The following is a 22,968-nucleotide window of genomic DNA, read 5'->3' on the forward strand; positions in this document are numbered from 1 at the left end:
TCTAGATGACAAAATAAAGTAGGCTGACAAATCAGATGTAATGAATATGAGTAGGAGCCTCCAGCTTATATTTATAATTGGATTGGATCTGGGGAGATGGGTCAGAAGGAGAGTTCAAAGTCAGACTCAAAGGGGAGGCTAGGAGCTTTGAAATTAATGCTATTGGGAGGTATAAAAGCATGAACAAAGGACCCTGGTTATTCTTCCTCTGTTGATGCAAGCTTTCTACATAGAAGGTGCACTAGAACTTCTAAACTGCAAGTGTCATTGTGAAAAGCAGTAATTTTGAATTTTAGCACTCTTTAGCTGTCCAAAAATTTTTTGGAAACATTTGCAAGAGTGGATTAGAACATGAATGAAATGGTACTAAACCCTAATAGCTCTAAAACCACACTTTTTTGCAGAATTAACTGAACCAAATACTCATATTTTGGAAGAATTAGTTGGTTGAGACAAACCTTTACAAAGGTTTGTCTTAGTAAAGGAAATAAATAGTTACATTCTATCAACATTTATGAGTGCCTGTTATGTGCAAATAATCACTGTGGTAAGAGCTATAGAACAAGCATTCTTCAGCTACTTGCTTTTCTAAAACCTCCCCATCAGATCAGTCACAAATCCTATAAATGTTACCTCTTTATCCTGGCCTTGATCTAGACCCTCACTTGTACTCAGTTCCACTTCGTTACTGATCTTGCTTGCTCATCCTTCTGCAGTCCATCCTCCATCCTGCCACCACAGCTATCTTTCTAAAACACCAATTACATCATGTCACCTGCCTGCCTAAATTTCTTCAATAGTGCCCTACAACCTCCAGGATTAATTTCAACCTCCTGTGCATGGCACAAGCCCTGCTTATTCTCATCTTAGTTTCTGCAGCCTTATTTCTCACCACTTGTTCTCATGTATCTTAAAGTCACACATATAGAGCTATTTGCAGTTTTGCAAAATGACTTTACACCTCCTCTCCCTTCCCTCTAGGTATCCTCTCCAGGTTCATTTCATCTGGGAAGTGCCCACCTTTTCTTTCCCCACCCATCCTTACGCTTTCGGTCCTTTTTCTTTCTTTCCCCAAACTAAGTTAATCACATCTTCTCTGGGCAACAATAGCACTTGCTCATACCACTGTCTTAATGCTTTCCATATTGACTTTTAATTGGTTTAACGGTTTACATGTATCAACTGGACTAGAAGTTATTTAACCACTAGAGAAATTTCTTCCTATTTCTTTATAATTGGCACAGTGCCTAGCTCATATTGTGGACTCATTAAGTGGTCATACATGCAATCAACTCTGCCTCCTAATCTCTCTCACGTGGGTCTCCTCTTCTTCATTTCTGCTGCTATTGTCTTAACTCAGGTCCTCGTTGCTTATCTGGATTCCTAAAACAACCTTTAATCACCACTGTTTTTAGTTCTTCCCAGTGCCTATTAATTCATACTGTCACTACTAACATAATATTTTGAATACATAGGTCTGATCATTTAACTGAATGACTTAAAATGATCTGTCTCCTCATTATATTAAGAATAAAGTCTAAAAAAGCCAACATCATAGAAACAAGGAGTAAAATGGTGGTTACCTGAGTTTGGGGGTGGGGAAAATGGGGAGATGTTGGTCAAAGAGAACAAGCTTCCAGTTGGAAGATGAATAGGTTCTAGGGATCTCATGTACAACATTGTGATTATAGATAACAGTGTTGTACTATATACTTGAAAGTTGCTGAGAGAGTGAATCTTAAACCATCTCACTACAAAAAATGAATGGTAATTACATGACATTATGGAGGTGTCTAGCTAACACTGTGGTGGTAATCACTTTGCAACATGTAAGTCTGTAAAAAGAACACGTTACACCTTAAATTTACACAAATTTTTATGTCGATAAAGTTGGGTGAAGAAAAGAATGAAGTGCAAATCTTTAGCAAAGCATCTGAAGTTGTTCAGGACAGAAGTCTTCTCTCCTTTTCTAGTCTCATCACCCACCCTGACTCATCCTCAGCCCAACCACGTGCTGCACTCCAAAGGTGCCTTGTTCTCTAGACTCTATTCCTTTGCACACTTGGTTAACTCTGCTTGTGCTCTCTTCTCCCAGTGCACAACTGATAACCCCTACTCATCCTTTACAAGATACATCCTTTTAGAAGCGCTTGCTGCTGCACCCAATCCACCCTTGTCCCCACGCACTGTACTGTAACAGTTGCCCTTCCATGCTTTCTCCTGTACAACTCTTTTTTTTTTAAATTTCATTTATTTATTTATTATTTTTTTGGGGGTACACCAAGTTCAATCATCTGTTTTTATACACATATCCCCATATTCCCTCCCTCCCTTGATTCCCCCCCCACCCTCCCTCGAGTCCCCCCCACCCTCCCCATCCCAGTCCTCTAAGGCATCTTCCATCCTCGAGTTGAACTCCCTTTGTTATACAACAACTTCCCACTGGCTATCTACTTTACAGTTGGTAGTATATATATGTCTGTGCTACTCTCTTGCTTCGTCTCAGCTTCCCCTTCACCCCCCGCCCCCTCCCAAACCTCGAGTTCTCCAGTCCATTCTCTGCACCTGCGTCCTTGTTCTTGTCACTGAGTTCATCAGTACCATTTTTAGATTCCATATATGTGAGTTAGCATACAATATTTGTCTTTCTCTTTCTGACTTACTTCACTCTGTATGACAGGCTGTAGGTCTATCCACCTCACTGCATATAGCTCCATCTCATCCCTTTTTATAGCTGAGTAATATTCCATTGTATATATATGCCACATCTTCTTTATCCATTCGTTTGTTGATGGGCATTTAGGTTGCTTCCATGTCCTGGCTATTGTAAACAGTGCTGCAATGAACATTATGGTACATGTTTCTTTTGGAATTATGGTTTTCTTTGGGTATATGCCCAGTAGTGGGATTACTGGATCATATGGTAGTTCTATTTGTAGTTTTTGAAGGAACCTCCAAACTGTTTTCTATAGTGGCTGTACCAACTTACATTCCCACCAACAGTGCAGGAGAGTTCCCTTTTCTCCACACCCTCTCCAACATTTGTTGTTTCCAGATTTTGTGATGATGGCCATTCTGATTGGTGTGAGGTGATACCTCATTGTGGCTTTGACTTGCATTTCTCTGATGAGTAGTGATGTTCAGCATCTTTTCATGTGTTTGTTGGCCCATCTGTATGTCTTTGGAGAAGTGTCTATTTAGGTCTTCTGCCCATTTGTGGATTGGGTTATTTGCTTTTTTGGTATTAAGCTTCATGAGTTGCTTGTATATTTTGGAGGTTAATCCTTTGTCCATTGTTTTATAGGCAACTATTTTTTCCCATTCTGAGGGCTGCCTTTTAGTCTTGTTTATGGTTTCTTTTGCTGTGCAAAAGCTTTTAAGTTTCATGAGGTCCCATTTGTTTATTCTTGATTTTATTTGCATGATTCTAGGAGGTGGGTCAAAAAGGATCTTGCTTTGATGTATGTCATAGAATGTTCTGCCTATGTTTTCCTCTAGGAGTTTTATAGTATCTGGCCTTACATATAGGTCTTTAATCCATTTGGAGTTTATTTTTGTGTATGGTGTTAGGAAGTGTTCTCATTTCATTCTTTTACATGTTGCTGTCCAATTTTCCCAGCACCACTTATTGAAGAGGCTGTCTTTTTTCCATTGTATATTCGTGCCTCCTTTGTCAAAGATAAGATGCCCATATGTGTTTGGGCTTACTTCTGAGTTCTCTATTCTATTCCATTGATCTTCCTTTCTATTTTTGTGCCAGTACCATACTGTCTTGATCACTATGGCCTTGTAGTATAGTTTGAAGTCAGGAAGCCTAATTCCACCCACTCCATTTTTCCTTCTCAAGATTGCTTTGGCTATTCGGGGTCTTTTGCGTTTCCATACAAATCGTAAGATTTCTTGCTCTAGTTCTGTGAAAAATGCCATTGGTAATCTGATCGGGATTGCATTAAATCTGTAAATTGCTTTGGGTAGTACCGTCATTTTCACGATGTTGATTCTTCCAATCCAGGAACATGGTATGTCCCTCCATCTGTTTGTGTCGTCTTTGATTTCTTTCATCAATGTCTTAAAGTTTTCTTCATACAGATCTTTTGCCTCCTTAGGCAGGTTTATTCCTAGGTATTTGATTCTTTTGGTTGCAATGGTGAATGGGAGAGTTTCCTTACTTTCTCTTTCTGCTCTTCCGTTGTTAGTGTATAGGAATGCAAGAGATTTCTGTGCATTAATTTTGTATCCTGCTACTTTACTAAACTCATCAATGAGTGCTAGCAGTTTTCTGGTAGAGTCTTTAGGGTTTTCTATATATAATATCCTGTCATCTACAAAGAGTGACAATTTTACTTCTTCTTTTCCAATTTGGATTCCTTTTATTTCTTTTTCTTCTCTGATTGCTGTGACTAAAACTTCCAAAACTATGTTGAATAATAATGGTGAAAGTGGACACCCTTGTCTTGTTCCTGTTCTTAGAGGGAATTCTTTCAGTTTTTCCCCATTGAGAACGATGTTGGCTTTTGGCTTCTCATATATGGCTTTTATTATGTTGAGGTAATTTCCTTCTATGCCCATTTTCTGGAGAGCTTTTATCATAAATGGATGTTGAACTTTGTCAAAAGCTTTTTCTGCATCTATTGAGATGATCATATGGTTTTTATCCTTCAATTTGTTGATATGATGTATCACGTTGATTGATTTGCATATATTGAAGAATCCTTGCGTCCCAGGGATGAACCGCACTTGATCATGGTGTATGATTTTTTTAATGTGCTGTTGGAGTCTGTTAGCGAGTATTTTGTTGAGGATTTTTGCATCTATATTCATCAGTGATATTGGTCTGTAGTTTTTTTTTTTTTTGTGACATCTTTTCCTGGTTTTGGTATCAGGGTGATGGTAGCCTCGTAGAATGAGTTTGGGAGTGTTCCGCCTTCTGCAATATTTTGGAAGAGTTTGAGAAGGATAGGTGTTAGCTCTTCTCTAAATGTTTGATAGAATTCACCTGTGAACCCATCTGGTCCTGGGCTTTTGTGAGTTGGGAGATTTTTAATCACTGCCTCAATTTCCGTACTTGTGATTGGTCTGTTCATGGTTTCTATTTCTTCCTGGTTCAGTCTTGGAAGGTTGTATTTTTCTAAGAATTTATCCGTTTCTTCCAGGTTATCCAATTGATTGGCATATAGTTGCTTGTAGTAGTCTCTCATGATGTTTTGTATTTCTGAGGTGTCCGTTGTTACTTCTCCTTTTTCATTTCTAATTCTGTTGATTTGCATCTTCTCCCTTTTTTTCTTGATGAGTCTGGCTAATGGTTTATCAATTTTGTTAATCTTCTCAAAGAACCAGCTTCTAGTTTTATTAATTTTTGCTATGGCTTCCTTCCTTTCTTTTTCATTTATTTCTGCTCTGATCTTTATGATTTCTTTCCTTCTGCTCACTTTGGGGTTTCTTTGTTCTTCTTTTTCTAATTGTTTTAGGTGTAAGTTTTCTCCTGTACAATTCTTTAATGACAAGGATTTTTGTCCTGTTCATTTGTCCAATTGCTGATCAATAAATATTTGTTAGACAAGTAAGTAAAGGACATATTTGATACAACTAGATATATTAAACTAGAATTTTATTTACTTCTTCGTTTGTAGTGCTAATTGCTTTGAAAGACTTTTTGTTGGTCTACAAACTCCCAATCGGTTTTAGGCTCGCAGTTAAACAACAGGCTCAGAACAGAAGTGTAATATTCATATTTATTCCAAGAAACATTTTTTGAATGCTGGCTATGTGCCAGCTAATACACTGCCTTGCTAGAGTTGACTTTGTTTTCCTTAGCTGTACAGTCTTGAAATTATTCCTATTAAACTTCCTCTGATCATCTACTTATCAGAGTCATTTTGAATTTTCTTTGTTTAAAACGTTAGCAACACTTTTCAACCTCGTGTTTAACTACAAACCAGATAAGCATACACTTGCTATTGCAGTATTTCAGTTCAAGCACAAAAATATTAAATGCCATTAGCAAAGGAATGAACTCTGGTTACTGCCTTTTGATCCCTCCTGCCAGCATGATAGTAAATCAGTGACTGTTTCTGTGCTTTAATTTCTGAACTGTTGTGTTTCTACTTAGTAATGTCACCAATATGTTGTTTTATTTCTTTTTTAAATTTCTTAATAACGATTACATAATTCCCTTACCAAATTCAAATGGGAAGTTTTCTTTGCTAGGAGTTGCCAATCTTTATTAGAAGATGGTGCTTATCCAGAAAATCTATAACAATATTTCAAACTAAGTGACGGTTTTCTTTCTAAGTGAAAACTGTTAACTTTGGCTGACTTTTTTGTAATAAAAGGACAAGAAGATCTGAGTTCTTGTTTGACCAAAATAAAATAGTATTGATGTCCATCTTATTAAATATAATGGGCAAGTTCTTATATTTTTACTATGTTTCTAGTTATTTTTCTTACTGATTGATATGAGACCTACATTTTGGACTTGGATCCACAAACAATTCATCAAATTGCTCAATTATTTTATGGCTCCATAAAATATATATATTGTAATAAGTATAGTATACCTGACTCAGGAATACCTCAGAAAGGAATGGATTTTTAAAAAAATTTATTTTCTTTATTGGCTGCATTGGGTCTTCATTGCTACACACACATGGGCTTTCTGTAGTTGCGGAGAGCGGGGGCTGCTCTTCATTGCAGTGCTGGAGCTTCCTACTGTGGTGGCTTCTCTTGTTGTGGAGCACGGGCTCTAGGCACTGGGGCTTCAGTAGCTGTGGCACGTGGTCTCAGTAGTTGAGGAACACAGACTGTAGAGCACAGGCTCAGCAGTTGTGGCGCACGGGCTTAGTTGCTCCGCGGTATGTGGGATATTCCAGGACCAGGGCTCGAACCCGTGTCCCCTGCATTGGCAGGTAGGTTCTTCACCACTGTGCCACCAGCTGGTTTCCAGGAGACATAACTTGCTACCTTACTCTCAAATCTGTGTAATCTACCAATAAACCACCAAAGCCCAAGGAGTGGATTTTTGATGAGAGTGCTTATTGTAGTTTCCTAGGACTACTGTAACAGTGTCACAAACTGAGTGACACAAATAACAGAAATGTACTGTCTTGCAGTTCTGAAGGCTAGAAGTCTAACATCAAGGTGTCAGCAGGGTTTGTTCATTCTGACTGAGGGATGTGAAGGAAAATCTGTTCCACACCTCTCACACAATTTCTAGTAGCCTGAAACGTTCCTTAGCTTGTAGATGGTGTTCTCCTTGACTCCATGTTATCTTCCCTCTGTACATATTTCTGCATCCAAATTTTCCCTTTTTTTAAGGATATAGTCATATTGGATTAAGGCCCACCCTAATGACTTCATCTTAACTTGAACATCTGAAAAGACCCTGTTTCTGAATAAGGTCACATTCATGGGTATTGGAGGGTTAGGACTTCAACATATATTTTAAGAATACATTTTAAAGACTTATTCTGTGAATCCTTACATCTAAATCCTAATCAACTCAGCACGTTGACTGTTTCCACATTTCTAAACACAGTTCCTAGTTTACATGTACTCAATAAAGTACTCAATTTATGGAATGAGTGAATGGTATTTTTCTGAAAATATGATCCACAGTGTACACTCCTAGATTGCAAGTGATATGGTTTGGAAAACTTCAGTAATTATTTCAAGGTACCAACATATTTCTGGTTTGTTCTTAGTACCAAATCTCTATTTAATAGTAAAAATGGCATCCAAGGAGATGTAATTAATGTTTAAGGGTACAATTCAAAGCCCTGCCACAATACTGTACCATCATGTTTGCTCAGTTAGTTTACTGGTAGATTACACAGCTTTAAGAGTAAGGTAGCAAGTTATGTCTCCGGGAAACCAGCTGGTTTTGCTTTTTTCATGGTTATATACCACTTAGACTAACTAGTCATCTTGAAATGTGAATCATGGGAAGGGACAAGGCAGATAGTGAAAAGGAGTACAGATGGTCCAGCCAGTTGTCACCATTGGGAGAAATAAACCTCCAAATCTTCTCTCTGCTTCTACCATTTTTACCTTTAAAGAACTCTATCATAATGCTTTCATCATAATATTCTGAAATAACATGGCTTTCGTGCTCCAGATTTACTATCTTGGAGTGACTTAAGTATTGGAAAGCTGATTCCAATTATTTCAACATCAAAGAGTCATAGGATCCCAGAACTTTTATGCATCAGTTGGTTCAAAGTTCCAGCCTAATGTACAGAAACTTCCACAGCATCCTGCAAATGATATTTGTGCTATTTTAAATATGAAGAAATAAAATGTGACTGACATCTTATAATATTAAGTAATAAATACTCAGTATAAAGACAAAAATATGCTGACTTTACACTCAAGAATTTATGCATGTTTCCATTTTAAAAAAATGGAAGGCTTAGATGTTCCAGCCACTGTTCCAGGTGCTTGGATACAACACTGAGCAAGACAGACACACCGACTTGCTTTTCTAGGAGTTTACAGTCCCTCAGGAAATGAACATTCAGTTTTAATAATGTGGGAAGTGCTGCAAATGGGGAAGTTAAAAGTTTGATAGGAGCGCACAGCAGGACTCTTAAATTATTCTGGGGTAAGACAAAGTTTCCATGATGAAATGATGTTTATGTCAAGACTGTAAGGATGAGGAATTAAGCATTGGGAAGAAAAGGAGGTACATTTGTTCCTAGCAAAAGCGACAGTACGCAGCAGGGTCTGGAGGTCAGCGAGAGCATGTTAACGATGCTTTTTATAAAGAATGTAGCAAGTTATTTCATATTCTATTTATCTTATTCAATTACAGTGTGGCTAATAGTCATGAACAGAGCTATATAGATAGAGAACACTTTCCTTTTAATGAATTTAATTGTGATTCGTCTTCTACTCCTTTCATTTTTTTACACCTTTCTCTTTCCACCATCTTAATGAAATTTCTCAGTGATAGCCAGTGGTTCAGGGTCCCTCAGTTCAGGGCTGGTTGTATTAAAACTTTGATTTATTTCCTGAGCATGATGTACTGTCCCTGTGTTATCTCACATCCCTGTGTTATTCTCATAACAATCTTGCCAGCAAGTATTAATATCTGCAACCTGTATATGGGGAAACTGAGCCTCAAAGAAGTTAAATGATATGTCCAAGGTCACAGATGGCTAGGATTCCAGCTCCTATCTGTCTGCATCCCTAGTTCAGTCTCTTTCCACCTGGTTTTACTGCCTGTAAATTACAGAGAGCATTGTGAGGGGACATGTTTCAGACATGAATTAAGCTTTTTGAAATTGAAAGCCTGTCGAGACTTTTTTATTCTCCTCTCATTCTAGAAAGTCTTCACTCCATTCTCCCATCCATGTGACTGCCTTTGAAAAATTCATCTCCACTAAAGGAAACTAGAGATTCCTTAAGCCCCCAATTGCTTGGTTTATCTGCTATAGTATTTGAAAATTTACACCATTAGGAAATTTGTTCCATTATATAAATTCATTCCTTTATGCTTCAGTTTAAAACAAATGTCTCATTGATATATTCCATGACAAGGAAAGAACAGAGAGGAAAGAGAACTAATAATTCAGAGCCCCAGTCCCAGGACCTATGTTAGACCCTTTAAAGACACTAGCTCGTTTTCATCCTCAGCATAAACTCTAGGGTGGATATTATAATTCCCATTTATCAAGGAAGGAAACATTGGTACAGCTGCCTTAGCTGCAGAGCTAGGATTTGAACTCTCATTTGTAGGTATCCAAAGTCCGTGATTTTCCTACTGCATTATGCTAATAATTCATTAATTTCTTTCAAGATCTTCTTTTTTTCTTCTTCTTTCTTTCTTTCTTTCTTTCTTTCTTTCTTTTTTTTTTTTGGCCACACCACACAGCATGCGAGATCTTAGTTCCCCAACCAGGAATTGAACCTAAGCCCCCTGCAGTGGAAGCAGAGTCTTAACCACTGAACCACCAGGGAAGTCCCTCAAGATTTTCACTGAGAGATTCCATGTGATATCATGAGAATATTAAGATGAGAATTGAACTCAGTATTTTAAAAATACCCTTATTTTCTAATTGGCTCTGTATTGCTGGTGGTAATTTGTGACATTAGGGCCTGGTATGTACTAGGAGCCTGAATGTTTGATACAGTACATGCTTATCTAATTTTTCACCCCAGAATGTGGCCACTTGTCACCATGTATATATGCAGTTCGTATCATTTACCGTTTCTTCCTAAGTATACTGCTTTGAATTTATTCTTATTTATTTGTCCCCACTGGATACAGTCATGTGTCTGTGTTCCCTTGAAAGTCACTGTGTGTGTTCCCTGAACCTTGATTCTCTGCTCTCTAGGCCATGCACACCTGTTCTTCTGACCCTATGGGTTTGGCCAGAAGGATCTTGAAGGGGATGGGCCTGGCCGTGCTCCCCAGCATCCCTGTTGCTTCTCTTTGGGGACTGGACGGCTCCCACTCACGTAGGACTGCGCACGCGGCTAGGACTGAGGTGCGCTGAAGCGGGAGGTGGTGAGGAACTGTAGAACTTCAATTCCCCTCTGGTTGCTCTATCGGATTTTCTGTTAACAGCTCCCCTAATTTAATTTGAGTGGGTAGGAACACGGCTGTGTCTGGTGTAGTGCCCACTTCTCCCTATTTTGTTTTTTAAACTTTTCCATCTCCACATCACACCTCTCCAGAGTGGCGGAGAGGTAGGGGAAAGGAGGCAAAGCCAAGGCCTGATCAGGTGGTTGAGAACCATTAGGGCTTTTTTTTTTTTTTTTTTTCCTGTAGAGCAGTGGTAGCCTCTGTGGACTTTGAATGTCCTTGTCTCTAAACTGAGTACTGAGTAGCAAAAGTAGAAACTATCTTGGTTTGAAAATGTTTTCCAGAGGTTTCTTCTGTACTCTCATTCACTCTTTTGTTTTCTCCCAGATCCTAGAAGGCAAGCTGGAGGGCTCAGGTACAAAGTCTCAGATATATTTAACCAAAGCTTTTACACAGGCAAGTGTTTAATTTCCATTATACCTGGGACACCATTATTCCTGATAGGCCTTTGACATCCTCAGGCTTATGAGATTTGTTGGTCCAAAAATCTACCATCTTTAACAATAAAATTTAGGCATCTCCAACAACCTATGCTTGTGCTGTAATCTGGCTGCAGTTTGAATATAGTTTAGATATAACTTTTCTGTATAGAAATAGTTATCTGGGACTACTTTATTCCACCGAAAGCAAATGAAAAACATAGAAAATCTGTGAATTGGTATTGTTAAAATTAAACACAAAATGGAGACCAGACTTGAAAATTCCCTGGCGGACAAAACCATTTAAGCCACGTAAGGAAAACTAAATAGAAATTATTTCATGAACATAAGTAAAAGTTAACTTAGATTATTTCTTGTAAATGCCTCTGATAATCATAAAAGAAACGTGTCATCTTCCTAAATATAAGATACAACCAATCTGCTACCATCTGGTAACCCCCACTGAAATAACCAATCATTGTAAAAGTTAAATAACTTCCTCATTTTCATTTTATAAACCATCCTGTAACATCATGCCCTTGAGCTTCATATCAGTTTTAAATTTGAAAGCTCCTAGTTCTTATATGCGCAGTAACTCTTACTAAATACTAATTACTGATCTGGTGGTTTTAATTTGGCTATTTCTAGGTTTTTGACAGTGTTGTGGGCTGAACTGTGTCCTTCCACATCTTACATGTTGAAGCCCTGACTCCTAGTACCTCAATGTGTCTCTATTTGGAGATAGGATCTTTAAAGAGGCAGTCAAGTTAAAATGAGGTCATTAGAGTGGGCCCTAATCCAATCTGACTGGTGTCCTCATACGAAGAGGAAATTGGGACAGAGACGCACACAGAGGGAGGACCACGTGAAGACACAGGGAGAAGACGGCCACCTACAAGCCAAGGAGAGAGACCTCAGAAGAAACCAACCCTGTCAACACCTGGGTCTCAGACTTCTAACCTCCAGAATTGTTAGAAAACAAATTTTTTTGGTTGTTTAAGCCACTCAGTCTATGGTACTTTGTTATGGCAGCCCTAGCAAACTAATACAATTGGTTTCCAAGTATGTGCTGAAAGGGTTGTGTTTCCAATTAGACACATTCAGTTTAGATAATATAGTACAGCACCAAAGAAGAAATCCTCCAAAACAATGGATTTGGACAATGTGGTTTTCCTGATAGTATCAATTCTACTCCACGAAGGAATAAGCGCTCAGAAATTCAGGGTTATGGCTGCTGTTCAGTTAGTGACAGTTAATGAAGTGTATGTGGCTTTAAGCCATCTTCTAACCAAAAATTGATTTATTGGTATGTAAAAATGGTAAAATTGCAGACTTCTCCTTCATGAAGGCTGTAATTAAAGTTACATAAATGGGGACATTTTAATCATAAACTCTAGTCAAAATAAAGTTAAGGGATTTCCCTAGTGGTCCAGCAGTTAACACTCCGTGCTCCCAATGCAGGGGGCCCGGGTTCGATCCCTGGTCAGGGAACTAGGTCCTGCATGCCGCAACTAAAGATCCTGCATGCTGAAACTAAGGACTCTGGACACTGCAGCAAAGATCCTGTATGTGGCAATGAAGATCCTGCGTGCCACAACTAAGACTTGGCACAGCCAAATCAATCAATCAATCAATAGATATTTTTAAAAGTTGGTAATTTGATATTGTTTTTTGAAAAATTATATTTGGTGATACTTGTAGGGCATCAGATGCAAAAAAGTATGAGGCAAGACTATCTAGGGAGAAAAAGAACAGGAAAAGCATTCACCGGATTTTAACTAAAACATTTTTTGAGTATTGCACTTTACTAAAGTGAAAGATGTATATGTTGTAAAAACTAATTTAAGACTGCTTTTTGCTCACAAAGGGAAACAGCTGGGTTTTAGCATTTGTGTGTATTCAAGATCACTGTTCACTGAGAAAAAGAAAATCTATAGCCATTTGGAGAAGAAAATGAGAAGTTAGCTTACTCATCAGTCATTAGAAAACATTCTTTATGTGCACATGGAACATAAAGCTCATCAGGTTTACAATCCAGCCACTTCCAGTTCTTAGAAAGCTTAATCTCTTGATTAGGTGCCATTTTTAGTTGAATATTTTATACCCCAAATTAGAAATTTGTACAATATAACCATTGATTCATACTGCTACCAGGCAGCATCACTAAAGACCCATGAACCATGAACCATACACTTACTCCGACTTCTGGAATTCTGGGCCATTCTGGGATAGGATGATAGGATGGTGACCCAAAGGGGGCAGAGCTTCCCTTCACCCCCACATCTTTGCATGGATTTGAAAGCTAATTCTAACAACTCTGAGTATCTGAGAAAAGGGAAATCCTCACTACAAATTTAATGATGGCCCCAAAGGAGATTCCTGTGCCTTAATCTACCCTTTCCAAAACAAATCAGCAGGAGTAAAGAGAAAGTGATGATTTTAAAGGCTACCTGACTTGCAGTGCTGACAGCCTTTGCTAACCGTCAGCAAAAACACCTGCGATACTCCAGAAATGATGCAAACCTCAAACACTATGTGTGTGTTGGAGGGGGAGGGAGAGACAGTTACTGGCATCTAATAAGTAGAGGTCAGAGGCGCTGCAAAACATCCAGAGATCTAGAGATGCTGCTAAACGTACACGTGCCAGCACTGCACAACAAAGAATGACCTGGCCCCAAATGTCAGCAGCGAAGACGTTTGAGAAATCCTGACCTAGACTCGTTTCTAGTAACCAGCAAAATTTCATTTAATGCAGCTCTGAAGGAAAAAAGGTGGTATCTTCTATTTCCTTCACGTTCCAGAGCCCTAATACTCTGAAAAGATGGAATGTACACAAAGCTGCCAGGGCTTAAACCCAGGTCATGAAACCATAGATCTTTAGGGCTTGAAAGGCCTTTAAAAGTCATCTAATCCAACCAAGTAAACGAAACTTGGATCTCCTCCACAGCATCTCTGCCAAGTAGTTAACTAGCCTGTATTTGAATGCCTTCCCTCACAGCGCAGCTCAGTTTCATCTTTGGCTAGTTCTGACAGTCATTTGTTTAATCATCCTCACACTCTTTAATTTCTCAAGCAAGTATTTCAGGGCCTAATATATGCACCATCAGGTGTTACGTGGATATTGAGGTAATTTCTGGAGGTAATTTTAGTTAAAGATAGAAAGTGGAAAGTTCTACAGGAGGGGTACTGATAAAGTGCTATGGAAACTGTTGGAAATGTCTACATTCTACTGACCCGAAAACTGTCTTATTGTGTAGCTTCCAAAATTTGGTCTTACTTCTATTCTTCCCAGCCATAAAGACAAAATTTTTTTTATTTTTTCATTACAGCTAGTGTGTCATCCTTAAGTTGTTTCCATAAAGGACTTCTCAGATCCTTTTTCTCTCCTGATTACTCCTCTCTGAATGCATTTCAGTTTGTCTATGATTCTCTAAAAGGGTTTCCCTTTAGCTGAACAGAACATGATGTGGTCTGGTCAGAAGAGAAGTGAACTACCATTTTCTCATTCTAGATGAAATAATTCTATAGGGCATTAAAACTATGTGGTGACCACACTCACCCATTATTGTTTCAGATTGACTTTACTGTTAACTAATACCCACAGTGCCAGCTGTTGGGTAGTTAGGGTTGTGCTAGGATCCCACTCTTAGATGTCTTATCCTGTCAGATTATTATACTATTGCTCATGTGATGGACCACTTACGACTTAAAGCTAATTAATAATTATTATTTTTAATTGGGGTAAAATACACATAAAATAAAGTTTACCATTTTAACCATTTTTAAACATAGAGTTCAGTAGCATTAAATACATTCACTTTATTGTACGACCATCACCATCATCCATCTCCAGAACTTTTTCATCTTTCCAGATTGAAACTCTGTGCCCGATAAACTAATTCCCCATTTCCCTCCACCCCCAGCCTCTCCCAGTGACTGTTCTACTTTCTGTCTCCATGAATTTGACTACTGTAAGTACCTCATATAAGTGGAATTATACAATAGTTGATTTTTTTGTGTGTAACTGGCTTATTTCTCTTACCTTAATGTGTTCAGAATTCATCTATGTTGTAGCATGTGTCAGAATTTCCTTCATTTTTAAGGTTGTGTAATACTCCATTGTACATACTAGGGTGAGTCAAAAATTATCTGCACTCTGGTTATATTAAAACTTCCGTTGGCCTCACTGTCTTATCAGCACCTTCCGTTCAAGGCTACAGTCTCCCCAGTCACTGCTTTGTAGGTGTGAACATGTTATATCAGTTCATTTGTAACTACGGTGCGAGCAAAAATGGATGCCCCACGTGTGATTTGCACGAAAGAAGAGCAGCGTACAGTGATTCGTTTTTTGTGGTCTGAGGGTGTGCACGTCTGCACACTTCTGCCCACACTGTCAACACTCTGCAAAAACTTCATTTTGAGGTGTTAAAGCATCCTCCCTAAAGTCCTGATCTTGCTCCAGAAAACTTTCACCTGTTTGGTCCCCTGAAAGCAGCCCTAGAAGGACGAAGATTCACTTCTGATGAAGTGAAGATAGCGGTACATTCGTGGCTCATAACTCAGCCTAAAACATTTTGTAATAAGGGAATATGAAAGCTTGTTGACAGATGCACAAAGTGTATTGAAAAGCAAGGAGATTATGTCAAAAAATGATGTATTTGTCTTTCCTAAAATATAATTAAAATAAATTCTACAGCCAGAGTGCAGACAATTTTTTACTCACTCTCGTATATACCACATTTTGTTTATCCATCCATTTGTTGATACACAGTTGGGTTACTTCTAGCTTTCCACTATTGAAAATAGTGCTGCTATGAACATGGATGTACAAATATCTTTTTGAGACCTTGTCTTCAATTCTTTTGGGTATATACCCAGAAGTGGGATTGCTGGATTGTTAGGAATTAATAATTATTTTTAATCCTTTCAGAATATTTTAAAAAATGTATTGCTTGGCAATCCTAGAGCATTTTTGTTTGTTTGCTTGCTTGTTTTTGTTTTAGATCTCACTTAGACAAGATATAGAATTTCAGGTCTGGATAAATTTAACTGAGTTTGAAATCTCCCTTATCAAATCTGATATCCAATGATAGCTAGTGCCAATTTTTGAAAAGCCTTTCTTGGAACAGTAAGGACACTAGATGCCAATTATCTACTGAAAAGTATTAAAGATACTAGATATCGTTTGGTGAAACACCAATGAAGATACACTTTTGTATCCTTTTGTATAGGATTTCTCCTTCTCACACAGTGAGTAGTCCATATTCTAGTAGAGTTGGGCCATGCAACTAGCATGTCAGTGTGATTATGCCAAACACCATGTTGCCCTCGGAGTTTAAAAGCTGAATACTGATTTGTTCTCAATGTCATTTGAGGGCTCCTCCTTAGCCTGTCAGATGTGACAAGCATCAACAGCTGTCACTTGCTCTCTTGTTTGCTCCCCTGTCTACTGAAAGCTAGTAGTCAAGGCTGCTATGCCATTAAAAGTCATTTCTCTAAAGCAATAGAAGTTAAGTACATCAAGTAATGATAAGCAGCCCTCATCTACAGTGAAGTTCCTATGACTTTTTTTCCAGAGTACCAACTTATTGCATCAGACTTTCTTTACATCAGACATTCTGTGAAAAAAAGTCCCTTGCTTTACATAAGGTTCATATACGTAGAAGACATTAACCTATCACTGTCACTTCATACATTTGAAATGTGAATCTTTTAACTCTATCCCATGTCTGTTTAATATTTCATTTAAATGTACTGAATCCTCTTTTATAAGCAGTGAATCATCACGATGTTACAGGATTTTCATCAAACCCAGTTCAATTTGTATTCGCCGTGTCAGGCAGTGTGCTAGGTGCTGGTATATACTGATAAGCAAAGTTTAAACATAGGCACTCCCTCAAGGATCTTATACTTTTAGAAGACACTACTTACATTCTAATACTTGTTGTCTTTCAACATTCTTCACCTTAGTAGAGGGATTGTTGCCATCTAACAAGCTGCTCAAGCCAGAAATCTAGGACTTCTCTTTGGTTTTTCCTCTCCCAACCCTCCAGCTCCCTTCTCTGCTATCTCCAGAATATATCTTGGCTACATCTACTTCTCTTCATCTCTACTACCATTATCTGAATCCAAGCCACTGCTATTTCTAGTCTGGATTACTGTAATAGCTTCAATAACCTCCGAACTCGTCTTTCTAATCCTACTATTTTTCCCCTTCCATCCCTTGCCATCTCTCCAGGAACCAGTGATCTATTCAGCACCTTCTGGGGGCTCCTCATTGCACTTATAATAAAATCAAAACCCCTGTAAAGCTCCGCACGAATGCCCTGCCTTTTTCTCTGACGTTATCTCCTGCCCCGCCCCTCTCTGCTCACTCTGCCCAGACACACTTGCAATGCCGCAGTCCTTTCAGTGCATAACAGTGACAAGCTCTTCTCAGCCTCAGAATTTTCACACATGCTGTTCCCTCTGCCAGGAATGCTCTTACCCTGCTTGGCATCTCTTTCCATCCTTAAAAATTTAACCTTACATGTTTTCTGTTCAGGGAGGAATTCCCTGAAAATGCTGAATAGGTCTTTCCATTAATATGGGTGTGTGCGTGCGTGCGTGTGTGTGTGTGTGTGTGTGTGTGTGTGTGTAGGGGGACAGTGTAGGGATCAGTTTGACAGGAGTGCTCAATGCTGGGCCAAAGTAAGCTAGGGTCAGGGTCTTGGAATGGGTGTGTGGAACGGGATGAAGAACTAAGTTTTGATGAATAATTGTCAGATCTATAATAACCAAAGGAACCGGGGATGAGGTGCGGGTCAGGAAAGCTAATTAGGGAAATGTTGAAGTAGTCCAGGGGTATAGATAAGAACCTAAACTGTGGTTTAGGAAGAAGTGATGTAGAGTATGGTAGGCTGAATAATGGTCCCCCAAAGATGTCCGTGTCCTAATGCCCAGAACCTGTGAATATGTTCTCTTATATGGTAAAACGGACTTTGCAGATATGATTAGTGATCTTGAGATGGGAAATTACCCTGGACTATCTGGGTGTGTCCAATGTAATGACAAGGGTCTTTATAAGAGGGAGGCAGGATGGTCAACATTAGGAGAAGGTGATGTTACTATGGAGATAGAGACTGGAGTAATGTGGCCACAAGCTCAGGAATGTGAACAGCTTCTAGAAGCTGGAAGAAGTTAGAAACAGATTCTCCTCTGGAGCTCCTAGAAGGAATCAGTCTTGCCAACACCTTGATTTTATCCCTGGAGGACTCATTTAGGTTTTCTGACCTCCAGAAATATAAGAGAATACATTTGTGTTTTTTTAAGCCACTAAGTAGGTGGTAATTTGTTACAGCAGCAATAGGAAACTAATACATAGAGGAAGAGATGGATATGAAAGACATTATAAAGGAAAAATGGTGGTTTCTGATGAATGACTAGTTGAGGGGAGACTTGAGAATAAAAGTAATTGCAAGATTAATGAATCTAGATTATGAAGGCATTGGAAGGGGAATTGATATCTGGGGGAAAATGAGTCAATTTTATATATTTTGATTGTGTTCCAGGGAGGGCATCCAAAATTAAGTTTACTTTATATGAGGGTTTGATTTTGGGGCTTCAGGAAGGGGCCCTTAGGAGGCAAAATTCAGCTTCCACATTGCCCAGTGATGCTTATATCATTTAGATCAGTTATATCAGTTAGAGATGTAGTCACCTCACTTAAAATTTCCTTCTAGGAGAGGATGGCCAAGTATGAAGCCTTATTGCATTTTAGTATGAATGAGCTTATCGTATTCTTAAATTTGGTAAGTGGTTGAGGCAAAGAGTCCATGAACACTCTTAGAATGCCTAGATGCTCTTAGAAATCTTACGTGTTACTATTAAACCTTATGTGAATAATTAATTCTGTGAGTTGATGCACCATTTTTGTGGTGACAATGTGTAAGTTTCATCAGATTCTCAAAAGGATAGACGATCGAGAAAGAAAGTTAAGAATCATGCTCTACTGGTGTGGGGTCTCGGGGCGGGGGAAGAGGACAGGCAAAGGGCAAGAGGAAGCAGAAAGGGCAGCGCGTCGGAAACAGGCTCACAGACATAGAAGTAGCCACCGGGGAAGTCCCAAGGCATTTTATTTTTTAAAAATTGTTTTCAGAAAATATTTTATTTATTTATCTTGGCTGTGCAGGGTCTTTGTTGAGGCCTGTGGACTCTTAGTTGTGGCATGCATGTGGGATCTAGTTCCCCAACCAGGGACAGAACCCGGAGCCCCTGCATTAGGTGGGCAGAGTCTTACCCACTGGACCACCAGATAAGTCCCTATTTTTTTTTAATATTTATTTATTTGGCTGTGCTGGGTCTTAGTTGCAGCACACAGGATCTTTGTTGTCGCGTGCAGGATCTTTAGCTGCAGCATGTGGGCTCTCTTAGATGCAGCATGAGGGATCTTGTTCCCTGAGCAGAGATTGAACCCGGGTGCCCTGCATGGGGAGTGCAGAGTCTCAACCACTGGACGACCAGCGAAGTCCCTCATCTATGTGTCTTAACGGGGTTTTCTAATATTACAAATACTAGTATTTTCACAAAGCAAATATTAAAGTACTGTGACAATAAATAATTATCATTGGTAATCTCTTTTCAAAGAATAGATGAGACAGAAAGCTTCGGTAGCTTGTATTAGCAGCAGCTTTTTTTTTTTCAGTGAAATAAATCATCAAGAGTTGTCTAGTTGATCTCTAAGTAAAATGTTTCTATAGTTAAATCTCAGTGTAGCTTAGATTTAACATAGTCAAGTCCATTGAATGCTTTAGAGCCTGACCTGGGGTCAGAGTCTCTTTCCTAAGCAATTTATTTAGGTAACTGGTATTCCTTCTCTGTACAGATCAAGATGAAGAGTATCCATCTTGGTTTGCAATATAATGTTGACTTTTTAAAAAATAAAAATTATTATTGTCAAGATTTCCTTTTAATAATATAAAGGAGTAGACTAAGTTTGTATTTGATGAAGTTTCTTATAGTTATGATTGATTTTCCTGGGTCCTCTCCATAGTCATGAAGTTTAACATTCAGAGTCTTGCTTTATGGGATAAATATTAATTCAATAAGAGAAGAATACAAATTTAAACAATTTTCAGTCTCTACTATTACAGTCAAATCATAAAGGGTACCTGCTTTGCTGCAACATCAAGGAAAATACAAGCATTTGTCTTTAAAATAACTAGAATTTCTTTAAAGTCAAGGCTTGTATAAGTTCAATATTCTATAATTTATATGCTTGCTGAGTGAAGCTGTTATGGAGCTATGACTTGATTGCTATTATAACAAAATATTAGGTGGAAAGAGGTACTTTGTAAAACAGATTTGGCTAACCTACATTTGCTTGCAAAGAGATATCAGTGCTTCTTGGAAAGATCTAGCTGGGGAGTACAGCCCGCCATATATCCTGACTAAGAATAGACTTTGCTAGTTTGGAAATGTCATTCTTTTTGATTGAGTTGGCACTTTGGGAAGAACACCCGTGGGACTCTCAGAGGAAGGGAACTATGGACTAAGATGCCAGGTCAGTCAGTCAGTCCTGGCAATCAGGCTGGTGACAGATGCCACTGCTAGACTACATTAAAAGCCTGTTATAACAAGGCTACAGTGATCAAGACAGTATGGTGCTGGCACAAAACCAGAAATATAGATCAATGAAACAGGATAGAAAGCCCAGAGATAAACTATGGTCAACTAATCTATGGCAAAGGAGGCAAGGATATACAATGGAGAAAAGGCAACCTCTTCAATAAGCGGTGCTGGGAAAACTGGACAGCTACGTGTAAAAGAATGAAATTAGAACACTCCCTAATACCATACACAAAAATAAACTCAAAATGGATTAAAGACCTAAATGGAAGGCCAGACACTTTTAAAACTCCTAGAGGAAAACATAGGAAGAACACTCCTCGACATAAATCACAGCAAGATCTTTTTTGATCCACTCCCTAAAGTAATGGAAATAAAAACAAAAATAAATAAGTGGGACTAATGAAAATTCAAAGCTTCTGCACAACAAAGGAAACTATACACAAGACGAAAAGACAACCCTCAGAATGGGAGAAAATATTTGCAAACGAATCAACAAAGAATTAATCTCCAAAATATATAAACAGTTCATCCAGCTCAATATCAAAAAAACAAACAACCCAATCAAAAAATGGGCAGAAGACCTAAATAGGCATTTCTCCAAAGAAGACATACGCATGGCCAAGAGGCACATGAAAAGCTGCTCAACATCACTCATTATTAGAGAAATGCAAATCAGAATGACAATGAAGTATCTCCTCACACCGGTTAGAATGGGCATCATCAGAAAATCTACAAACAGCAAATGCTGGAGAGGATGTGGAGAAAAGGGAACTCTCCTGCACTGTTGGTGGGAATGTAAATTGATACAGCCACTATGGAGAACAGTATGGAGGTTCCTTGCAAAACTAAAAATAGAGTTACCATATGACCCAGCAATCCCACTGCTGAGCATATACCCAGAGAACACCACAATTCAAAAAGACACATGCACTCCAATGTTCATTGCAGCACTATTTACAATAGCCAGGACATGGAAGCAACCTGTATGTCCATCAACATATGAACGGAGAAAGAAGATGTGGTACATATATACAATGGAATATTACTCAGCTGTAAAAAGCAATGAAACTGGGACATTTGTAGAGACATGGATGGACCTAGAGACTGTCATACAGAGTGAAGTGAGTCAGAAAGAGAAAAAGAAATATCGTATATTAACACATATATGTGGAACATAGAAAAATGGTACAAATCAACCGGTTTGCAAGGCAGAAATAGAGACACAGATGTAGAGAACAAACATATGGACACCAAGTGGGGAAAGTGGGGAAGGCTGAGGGGGAATGAATTGGGAGATTGGGATTGCCATATATACAATACTAATAAGAAAAAAAATACCAAATTGTACACTCTAAATAAATATATATATAAAGCCTGTTATAGATGCTTTTTGTAGCAACATACTTACCTGTGTATCACAAACTGGATGGCTTAAAACAATAGTAATGTATTATCTCACAATTCTGGAGGCTGAAGTTTGAAATCAGGGTGTTAGCAGTTGGTTCCTCCTGGAAGCTCTGAGGGAGAATCTTTTCTCTATGCCTCTTTCCTCACTTCTGGTGGTTACTTGGCATTCCTTGGCTTATAGATACATCAGTCCAGTCTTTATCTCCATCTTCACAAGCTATTTTACTTGTGTGTCTCTGTGTGTTCACATGGCCTCCTTATAAGGACACCAGTTGTTGGATTAAGGGGCTTCCTAATCCAGTATGAAACTATACCTGTAAAGACCCTATTCCAAATACATTCACATTCTGAAGTTCCAGGTAGACATGAATTTTGGAGGGAAACTATTTAATCCACTACACCCTCCAACCCATTTACCCTCAGAAACATCAGTACATTTCATCAGAACGTAATGCTAGTAAGGCCCAGGGTATATGTTTCACTCCAGGTACTGGGCAGGTCATTTTAGTTAGTTCTAGCCTGACAGTTATGTACTTACCTTGAAATTTTATCCAGTTAATTAAAAAGGGAACTGGGCAAGAACTTGGATATAATAGTACAAATCTACCCCAAAGGCTACAAAAGAACTCAAAGTAAGTGCCTAACTGATGGTTGGTGTGTAAGGACAGTTTCTTTCATAATGCCTGGGACGTACTGGTACACATAACAAGGTGATTGATGGCAAAGGTGATTGGACCACAGTGGGTGTTATAAATCATTACACTAAGTTTTCTTTTTTAGAAATGGACAGTAATTTGCCTTCTCTGGCTACCACTGTTGGATGATACAAATTCTGACACTTTCGTCTTACTTTTTAGTTTGCTATGAAACTTGGTGAACCACGAACTCATTGTCATTGGTTTGTGCATGTATACTGAGGATGAAAATGATTAACAACAGTTTGACTTT

Source organism: Hippopotamus amphibius, chromosome 3, assembly GCF_030028045.1.
Source record: "Hippopotamus amphibius kiboko isolate mHipAmp2 chromosome 3, mHipAmp2.hap2, whole genome shotgun sequence".
In the NCBI taxonomy this organism is placed as follows: domain Eukaryota; kingdom Metazoa; phylum Chordata; class Mammalia; order Artiodactyla; family Hippopotamidae; genus Hippopotamus; species Hippopotamus amphibius.